This window comes from Tupaia chinensis, unplaced genomic scaffold (assembly GCF_000334495.1).
Source record: "Tupaia chinensis unplaced genomic scaffold, TupChi_1.0 Scaffold000492_1, whole genome shotgun sequence".
Taxonomy (NCBI): domain Eukaryota; kingdom Metazoa; phylum Chordata; class Mammalia; order Scandentia; family Tupaiidae; genus Tupaia; species Tupaia belangeri.
In genome coordinates, this window is record NW_006160004.1 from 803560 (window position 1) to 813793 (window position 10234).

At 46.1% G+C, this 10234-nt stretch overlaps 1 pseudogene; it reads left to right on the forward strand.

The window, feature by feature from the left end:
- LOC102497020 (protein arginine N-methyltransferase 3-like) overlaps nt 1-10000 on the forward strand; it is a 39912-nt pseudogene extending 29912 nt beyond the window's left edge.
- The last annotated feature ends 234 nt before the right edge of the window (nt 10001-10234 follow it).

The window sequence follows — 10234 nt, forward strand, 5'->3', positions numbered from 1 at the left end:
GCATCTTCAAGTGTGAAGAATCCAGCTGTACTGATCAGGCTGCTACTTTGAAACAGACCACCTGGCTGGACTACAACACCTTCGCTGACCAGCACAGTGTTTCGAATGCTCACTGGGCCCCTGCCTCATCTGTCCAGCAGTCTCCATTGCTGCTGTAGTGTCTGTTCTGAGGCCACAGGGAACACTCACACTGCCTCTCAGGGTGTCCTCCACCCACTCAGCCCCACAGCCTGGGATTGCCTTGGCCGCAGGGAGGGATGTGGAGGAGGCAGTCAATGCTGAAGCTCTGGACTCAGAACCATCCCAGATCTGGGTTCACCTACTTCCCACTCTCCCCTCACCCCACTTACTTTTGTAACTGGCCAAGTTCCAACTGACTTCCAAACTCACTGATTTTTATAGAGAAAACACAAGGAAATGCTACCATGGAGTAAGATCAAGCTACAGCCAAGAAAAGAAAACGCAAATGGAAGGAGATGGGAACAACCCACCGCGCTCACTTCCAGAAGCTTTCTTTGCAATTTCAAATGGCCCGTGGCTACCTGGGTTTTTTGTTTGTTTGTTTGTTTGTTTGTTTTTGGAGAGGTTTTTGCTATAGGGCATGTGCACTCGCCAGCCAGAGAGAGACAGAGAGATAGAAAGCTAGAAATCACTCCCCAGGGAGGATGACCATACCACAATCCCTTCTCCTCCATTCTCCTCTCAGGGTCTTGGGCATACACGCACACGCACCCAGCGTGAGTTTAAGCCACTGGGTCAGGGACTCGAACCGTGGTCGACTACATGAGAGTCTAGCGACATAGCCATTATGCTAACTGCTGGTCCCGCTACCTGGGTTTTAAAGAGCTTGCTCTGTGTAGGGAGTGGGAATTTCAGAGCAGCTGACAGGGATACGTTCAGGGCTTTCTTTTCCAACGGAGACCTAAGAAAGTCAAGTTGTAAATGTGGAAACAAAAAGGATGGACTGGTCAGTGCCTGGTGGTTAAGGTGGCTATCTCCCTTAGCCACCTTAACTGTGATTCACTGTGGTTAAATGTGGTTCAAGTCCCAGACTTGTTGGCTTGGAAAACATGCCAGGCATGTGTGCATATGTGCCCCAAATTCCAAGTAGAGAATGGAGAAGGGATTACAGTGTGGCCATCTCTCCTGGGGGCTGATTTCTTACTTTCTTTTTCCTCTCTCTCTCTCTGTCTCTCTCCAAGAGCACACACACCTTGTAGAATTTTATAAAAAGAAGAAGGATACCCTACTTGTCTGAATTTGCCAAACCCATTTAAATCAATAGTTTTCACACCCATAGGGCCAAAAGGGAGGGCGCTATTGCTCTGTTTATAGTCACCAAACATATGCTCCTTTGCTTTTTTGTAACCTCTTTGGACTAAGGCATCTTCATTCTATCTTAAACCATGGAAAAATCTTAGGATAAGGTTTGGCTTAATAAAGTCAAGATCCTGACTATAGTGACATAAACACAGGAAGGTTCACTCTATTTCCCACATGAGAGGTAAGCCTGAAGGCAAGAACTCCAGAGCAGATAGGGTAGCTTTGTGACATTGTCGGATCTCCATACCATTTCTGTTCTATTCTGCCACATGTGGCTTCCCTTCTCAGGGTGAACTTATGGAACAACATGGCAGTTGAGGTTCTAGCTATGACATCCACATTCCCGGCAATAGAAAGATGGGAGGGATGTAAAGTAGTTCTCCTTCTCTTTAAAGATATCTCAGGATTCTCAGAATGCAACTTCTGGACATCTCTTTGACAGAATATTAGATGAGGACCAAAAGGGACAAGAGGCTGGGAATGTTAGCTGGGCACATTGCCATACACTAAGAAGGAAGGGCGAGTAGAGGGCAGATGTTGGGGTATGTGCCCCATAGTCTCTGCCACAGAGACTTATTAACCTGAAGTGCTCTTCCTTCATTTCCACAGTTAACATGTGAAGACGGTTAGAGTTGTAGTTGTTTTTTTTCTTTTTGAGAATTACTTCATTTTATTTATTTATTTATTTATTTTTAATTTGGTGAGAGAGAGAGAGGAAAGAGAGGGAAAGTGAGAAAGCAAGCTGTCCAGTCTGTGACTTGAACTGTCATCAGCCATGTGGGAGTTCAGCGCCCTTAACCACCACGTCATCTGCCACACACCCCCTTTTTTTCTTTAAGAATTACTTTATTAGGACCAGCAGTTGGTGTAATGGCTATGTCGCTGGACTCTCATGTAGTCGACTGTGATTCGAGTCCTGGACCCAGTGGCTTAAACTCATGCTGCGTGCATGTGCATGCGTGTCCAAGATCCTGAGAGGATAATGTGGGAGAAGAGATTGCAGCATGGTCACTACCCCTGGGAGGAGGTGATTTCTCGCTTTCTGGTCTCTCTGTCTTTGTCTTTCTGGCGAGTGCACGTGCCCTATAGCAAAAATCTCTCAAAAAAAAGAAGAATTACTTTATTTTATTTATTTATTTATTTATTTGATAAGAGAGAGAGAGAGAGAAAGTGAGAAATAGAGCTGTGGTTGATGAGGATAGCACTATTTCTTAGGTGCATGAGGGTGTTGGTAAATACAAGGGAAGTTTCTGTATCCATGGCCCCATCTGTTGACCAGTCAGTAGTGACCAGATATTTATTTATTAGCCTTTTCTGAGTGGGTGCAACATCTGGCCCTGACCCTGGGTGGGGAGCTTACTGCATGTTTAAGACTTTTCGCTGAAGTCAAATGCTGTTTTGATTGCTCTACCCCTTACCTAGGAAGGGCTAGGGCTTCCATAACAAAGCAATACGGACTGGGCAGCCTGAGACAGACATTTATTCTCTGACATGCATTCTGAGGCTGGAAGCCCAAGATCAAGGTGTGGCAGGGTTGGCTTCTGAGGCCTGGCTCCTTGGCTTGAAGAGAGTGCTTCTTCCCTGCGTCCTCACATGGTCATCCCTCTGTGTATTTGTGTCCTCTTCTCTTCTTATAAGGACTCCAGTCATGTTGAATTATGGCCCATCTTGGTGACCTCATTTAAACTCCATTACTTTTTTTTTTTTTGAGAGGTTTTTTTGCCATAGGGCGCGTGCGCTCACCAGACAGACAGAGAGAGACATAGAGACAGAAAGCAAGAAATCACCCCTCACACCGCAATCCCTTCTCCTCCATTCTCCTCTCGGGAGCTTGGGCACGCACGCACACACGCCCGGTGTGAGTTTTAAGCCACTGGGTCCGGGACGCGAACCGCGGTCGACTCCGTGGGAGTCCAGAGACATAGCCATTACGCTAACTGCTGGTTCCTTAAACTCCATTACTTCTTTAAAGACCCTGCTCCAATACAGCTATGTTCAGAACTGTTGGGGGTTAGGACTTCAACATGTAAGTTTCAAGGGGACACAATTCAGACCATAATCCCCTGACTCTTTGGATGTGGACCTCCAAATACAGGAGTGGGACACCGCCTTTTATTTAAGACAATGCTACTGGCCCAGCCATGGTAGTGTAGTGATAACCCATAGCTCTACAATGCTAAGCCCATAGGGGAAGATCCCAGGTTCATGTCCTGAGGTTTCCCTGTGAATTCTGGGTGTACCTGTGACACTAACTGATTGATACTGAGAAATGATCAAGCCATGAAGACTTTGTTGGGTCTTTCTCTTTCTCTCAAAAAAAAAAGTTTAAAAAGATAATGCTACTAATTTAACAGAGCAGTGTTTCAATATTTCTGCAAAACACTCTAATCATCTTTTTTAAAAAGATTTAGTATTTAATTCCATCTTCTATTATTGTTGTTTTTATTATTATTAATAATATTTGACAAGAGACAGAGAAAGGGAAAGCACAAAAATAAGCCACCAGGTCTGGGACTCAAATCATGGTGGGCCATGTGGGAGTCCAACACCCTAAACACCACATCACCTGATAGCCCCAACACTCCTATCATCTTTATTTCACCAGAGTAGAGGAACATTACTATGTTTCAAATGACTGGTTCCTAGAAGTTATAATAAATGAAGCTTCAATGACCTTAAGTTGATTGTGTTCTACTACCAGACTTTAGTTGTTTCTGGAAAAACAACTGGATTAATTTTAGGGAATCTATCATTTACTTAGATCAGTGTAGGAGTTCCTATTTCAGACTACCTATTACAAAATAAATTTACTAAAACTCTTAAACTTTTGTTTCTCCAAAGAAACCAGGTCTGCGGCAATTTGACTAGACCCTGCCAGCTTTCCTTATGCAAAGCAGGTCCAGGATGTGGACCTTCAAATACAGGAGTGGAACACGCTGACCTGTGTCAGCCCCAGAGACCTGAAATCTAAGGCTGACCGATGGGGTTGTGCAACCATCGCATGCCCCATAAACATTGCAAAGGAAATGGACAGAAGCCGCATTGCAGAGAGGATCTTCTGCTCCCCCACAAGTGGAACCAGAACCTGTGTCCATAAAGAGGCAGTGCTGGGTTAGGTTACAGAGGAAAAGCCAAAGATGACCAAAGAGTGGCTCTGGCTACTCTCGGAAACTTGGCAACATCGTCTCCCTGGCACTGAGTATACCTTCCCATGGGAGGTCCCGCTGTGCCCTCTTGCTGATTCCTCCCTGCAAAACAGAAGGCATTCTCTCCACTTTCCAAACACATGCAAACCACACACACATTCAAATACACACATCTGCCCCAAATACACACATACTACATACACGTCACATACACACACTCCTCCCCAGAGGAATGGAGGTAGGCAGAGGCCCTCTCCATCTTTCCAGTCCATGAAGCAAAGAGCCCTAGAGTCAAAAGGTCTGAGTCTGATTCTGATGCTACCTCCAGCCCCTTGAAACAGGTTCTTGATGAGAAAGTACTCAAATTGAACTCAAAGACCTTCAGGCTCCTTTACCTCTGCAAAGTCACAGAATTTTCTGTTGGGAACCAAGAGGATCAGAGCTCCTGTTAGGGGAACTGGTTTGCTCCACAGCCTTGTGGTGTAAGTATCCCCTTCCATCCAGGGGACTTACACCCATGCTCCACCCAAGGCCCTGCCCTGCCCAACCCACAGACAAGGCACGTGGCTCAAATCTTGATGCTATCCAGACACAACGCCCAACACTTTGGCATTCCTCAGCCATCTGCAAATTGTTACTCAGTAAAGTATGAGCTGTAACAGGAGCACTGGAGGGGGGCACCTCTGCTTCCCTCTCCTTAAAGGGGATATAAATTTATACATACTTTAAAAAGATCGCAGTTTGGAAGAGACTGAGAAATGTGTGTGTCCTGTGCTTTCTCATTGCTTAAATAACAGCTTGACCTGAAAAGTGGAAATTTTAAGGCGCTTATGGAGCCTGGAAAGAAATGAGGAAGCCAATTCAGGCACAGAATAAAAATACCATCTGGATTCTGGTGACAATGAGTAACGCTGCTGGCTCAGACGATTATTCTATGAAGAAAGATTTTTGTAAAGCCTGCACAGCTAAAATGGTAAAAGACCTATAATAGTGAATAGGGATAAAAATGATCCAGTCCCCACGCCTGCACCCCCTCCTATATAGGGCTCGTTGTATCTGGAAACTCAGGTTGTATGTAGATGCTATAGTTGAGGACATCTTCAATATATGCACTTGAAGAATGACCCCAGCTGTGTGGTCAGAGTTCATGGTCACCCACACATCCCTTACAGCTAATTACAGATGTGGAAAGGGAAATGGAGACAGGAAAGGAAGACCACGATCCACGTACCAAGTACATTTTCTCACAATATTCACACTCTCAGCTCAAAACATGATACATCACTAAGGAGCGCCCTGTTTTAGTCCATCTGGTACCAAGTACGTAGACTGAGTGGCTTCTCAACAACAGAGATTTATTTCTCAGTTCTAGGAGCTGGAGGTCTAGGAGCTCAGTTCTAGGAGCTGGAGGACCCAGACAACTGCAGTTTCCATGTCAACAAGGATCTTCCTGGTTCATAGAAAGCACCTGCTGACAGGTCTTATCCTCATGTGATGGGAACAGTGTGGCAGCCTGTTGGGTCTCTTTACAAGGACACTAATCCCAGTCACAAAGGCCCCACCCTCATGGCCTAATCACCTCCCAATGTCCCCACTTCCTAACAACTAATATCCCACCCACACCTAATATTTCACCCACACCTAATATCCTACCCACGCCTAATATCTCACTTACAACTATCCCATTGGGGGTTAGGATTTCAACCAACAGATTTGGGTGACCACTTTCAGTCCTTAGCAGCCCCATCTCTGTGCCTCATGGCTCCTCTCAGCCAAGGCCTGCATTTGGCTGTAGCTTCCCTGAAGAGTTCTTTCTTTCTTTAAACGAGGTGGGCCAGAATTCCTTACCCATGCCTCCCAGCCTGCCTGTCAGAAAGCCAAATTCCCAGCTGCCGACTTCTGATGAGACCCACCTCCAGAATCTCTGCCTCAATTAGGGCCTACCTAGACCAGCCCTGGGGGTACCAATGTTTTTCTTTTCAGAGCTGAAGGCCACACCCCATTGCTGTCGGTGGAAAAAAAAGCCTGCCCTGCCATCCTACTGTCATCAGTGAGCAAGAAGAAAGAGAAGAGGTAATGGAGGAGGAACCGAGGCTCCTGGACCTCTGCCATGGGATAGCAGAGAAGCACAAGCACCTCTGCTGGTGAGATAGTAATAGCAGGAACTCACATTTTGGGAGACCATGAAGGTGCTAAGTGCTTTATCATGTGGTTTCATTATTACCTGGGTAAGGCAGTGTCAAAGCCATAATGCAGCAAAGGGGGAAATGTCCTGGGTTCACATCCCGGGACCTCCCCATAAGTGCCGGGCAGGTGTGCATGTGCCTGCCGTCCAGGTTGGCTGAGACCGTGTAGGTCACAGCAGAAGGATCCTGTTGGGGCACCTGCCTCCCTCTTTCACACTCTCAGGAAAGCTAAATGAATAAAGATAAAAATAAATAAAGGAATCAACCAACAGAATCTCTCTTTTATGTAAAACCACAAAATGCTGGACCTTCACAAACTCTCTATTCCCAGCTATTGCCCTTCACACACACAAACACACACCAACACACCCCAAACACACATACCACCCACATACCCCCTACACCACATACACATACATACCCCACACATCCCACATATACCACACACCCACACATTCCAAACACATACAAACCATACACACATGCCCCAAATACATACATACTGCATATATATCACACATGCCATACAGCCATATCACACATATACATATATGTAAACAAATAAACACATATCTGAACACCTGCATGAATACACTCATGTAAGACAACAGCCTGTGGTGGAAAGCTGGAGGAGGAGTAGGAAGACATTGCTGTATGTTCTCTGCTCAGGGAGCCTGGGCCCAGCTGATACAAGGCAGGCATCTGCTGGCAGAGCAACAGTCCCACTGACTTTTTTTGCTTTTAAGAGATATTTTTGCTATAGGGTACATGTGCTCGCCAGAGAGACAGAAAGTGAAAAGACGCCTGCCAGGGGAATAACCATGCCACAATTCCTTTCCTCCAGTCTCCTCTTAGGATTTCGGGCACACACACACAAGCGCCCAGTGTGGGTTTCAAGCCCCTGGGTCCGAGACTCCAACAACCATCAGATACGTGGGAGTCTAGTGCTTTAAGCACTACACCACCCGCTGGCTCCCAGTTTCACTGACTTTAGCAGCCTCTACCAGGTTGTCGCCCAGGCATGGAGCAGAGTAGGCCAGGATCATGGGCTAAATAGTCAGGGAACTCAGGAGTAAATGCAAAACTAGCTAAATAAATTAATTCCTAGGTTATATATATTTTTTTGGGGGGGGAGGTTTTTGCTATAGGGCGCGTGCGCTCGCCAGACAGACAGAGAGAGACAGAGAGATAGAAAGTGAGAAATCACTCCCCAGAGGGGATGGCCACGCCGCAATCCCTTCTCCTCCGTTTTCCTCTTGGGATCTTGGGCATGCACACACACACGCCTGGCGTGAGTTTAAGCCACTGGGTCGGGGACTCGAACCGCGGTCGACTACGTGGGAGTCCAGCGACATAGCCATTACGCTAATTGCTGGTTGCTGGTCCCCAATATATATATATTTTTGAACAGGGTCTCACTACATCACAATCCTCCTGCCTTAGTTCCCCCTACCACCCACCAAGTAGTTGCAACTACAGTCATGTTCCACCACACCCATGGTTCTCCCAGAGGGTTTAGACCTCTGAACTATAAACAAATGAAGGACCCTGGTCCAATACAGTACCCTAGACCAATAGTCCACAGAATGGCCTGTAGCTGCACCTGACATGGAGCTTTTTGGAGGAGTGGAAGTTTACTTGGTTTCATACCAGAGGAGCAGCTGCCTAGCCTATGGGCCAATCTATGGCTAACAAGTTCCAGGAGAACATATGCCTTCCATCTGGCCTCCAGTTCTCAGAGGACAGAGACAAGATCAAAATTTGTAAGATGGGTTAAGACCTTGGGCAAGATAAAAACTTAAGTAGGGGCTCACCTGTTGGCCTAGAATTGGGAAAGGAGTGATTTGAGAGAACCATAGTAACTGTTGGTCTGACTGGCTACCATGATCCTAACAAGCATACAAAAGTTCTGGAGTCACCATGGAGTGTCCTAAGAAGTGAAATGTGTGTTATGCTTACCATTAGCAATCCGTGACTCTGGAGGGCATGAGGGCTGTCCTGGCAAGGCCTTGGCCTGGGACCGTAATATGTACAGACACATGTGCTTTAACTTACATTATGGGCATCTGTGGGGCAACTGATTTCTACTGTTCTTTACATTGAAAGGGACGATTTTTTACATATTGGCCCAATAGTTTAAAATAAACATAAAGATTGAACACTGGCTGACTGATTGACTAAAAGGACTGCCAGAAGCTTGGCCAGGTGAGCTATTCCTTGGGTCTCCTCCTTCATCAGGGATATCCCAGTTAAGAGATGGAAAGCATAATCTACCAACTCCCATCACAGTCCACTCAGTGAATCCCAAGGGACTTTCCAAATAGTCCAAAGGCCTGGGGGAGAGGTTATCTCCTCTAGCATCCTGGCATCTGGCAAGGGATACAGGACAGGAGAAGCTACCCCTCCTACAGGGGGAACATACTGGAGGGCCCATGTTTGCCTCCACCCTGCCTCAGGAAGGCCTCAATGGCTATACTAAGTTTGTGTGGCATTGTGTGCATGACCCAAAGCACAGGCAGAAGTGGGGTGTGGGGGGTCCCACGTTCGGGCCCTGTGAGATATTCTGTTTTCTAAAGAGCCCTGTAGGCATTTTAATGGAGCCTACATGAGGCCAGGAGGGATAATATCTTGCACCTGAAGATTTAGGGCAACAAATGGCCATCTTAAGTGATCCAGAGACTTCAGGAGACATTACAAAGATTGCCAAAGCCTATGCAGAAATTAGTCCAAGGAAACTACGGGAGTGCTTGGTGATTTTTTTTTTTTAGGTTTTTGCCTTAGGGTATGTGCACTTGCCAGAGAGAGAGAAAGCAGGAGAGAAAGTGAGAATCATCCCCAGAGGGGATGGCCATACCACAATCCTTTCTCCTCCGTCCCCATCTCAGAATTTTGGTCATGTACACATGTGCCCTTAGTGTGATTTTCAAGTTGCCAGGTCCAATACTTAGCCATGTGGGAACCCAGAACCTTAACCACCATGACACCTGCTGGCTCCTGCCTGGTGACTTTAATTTAGCAGTAACATTTGTAAATGAGGAATATTTACCACCAGAACATTTACCACATGTTGCCACCAGAACCTCAAAAGTACTAAAAGATATTGGACTTCCATGTCTTTAACAAGTGTGCCAAATGGGTGTCCTTGAAAAGGGATATTATCAGTGTAATGTCATACCTGTGCTCCTCAAGAATGTGGATGTCATTGAGACCTTGTCCGCCAAGATTGTGTGTAATGACCAAGCTGTGGAGGTCCCCAAGGGCATCTGCAAAGGCAGTATGGAGGCAAACTATGCTGAGAGGCTGCTGAAGCGGGCACTGAAGAGAACAATCAGCCAATCTATATGAGTGTTACTGAATAGAACCAGTCATTTTAACAATACTGAATACTGAGCCTGGGGACCTCGATGATAGGACGATAGCATTAATGTTACAATAATATACCATGAGGTTCTATAATTTTTCCAGATTTGAGGACAGGAAAAATTAGGCTGTCAAATGGCAAACAATGGAGATAAGCATCCCTATATTAATTGGGTCTTGGTAATACGTTTTGAACCATGAAGGCCCTGCTGGGCCACG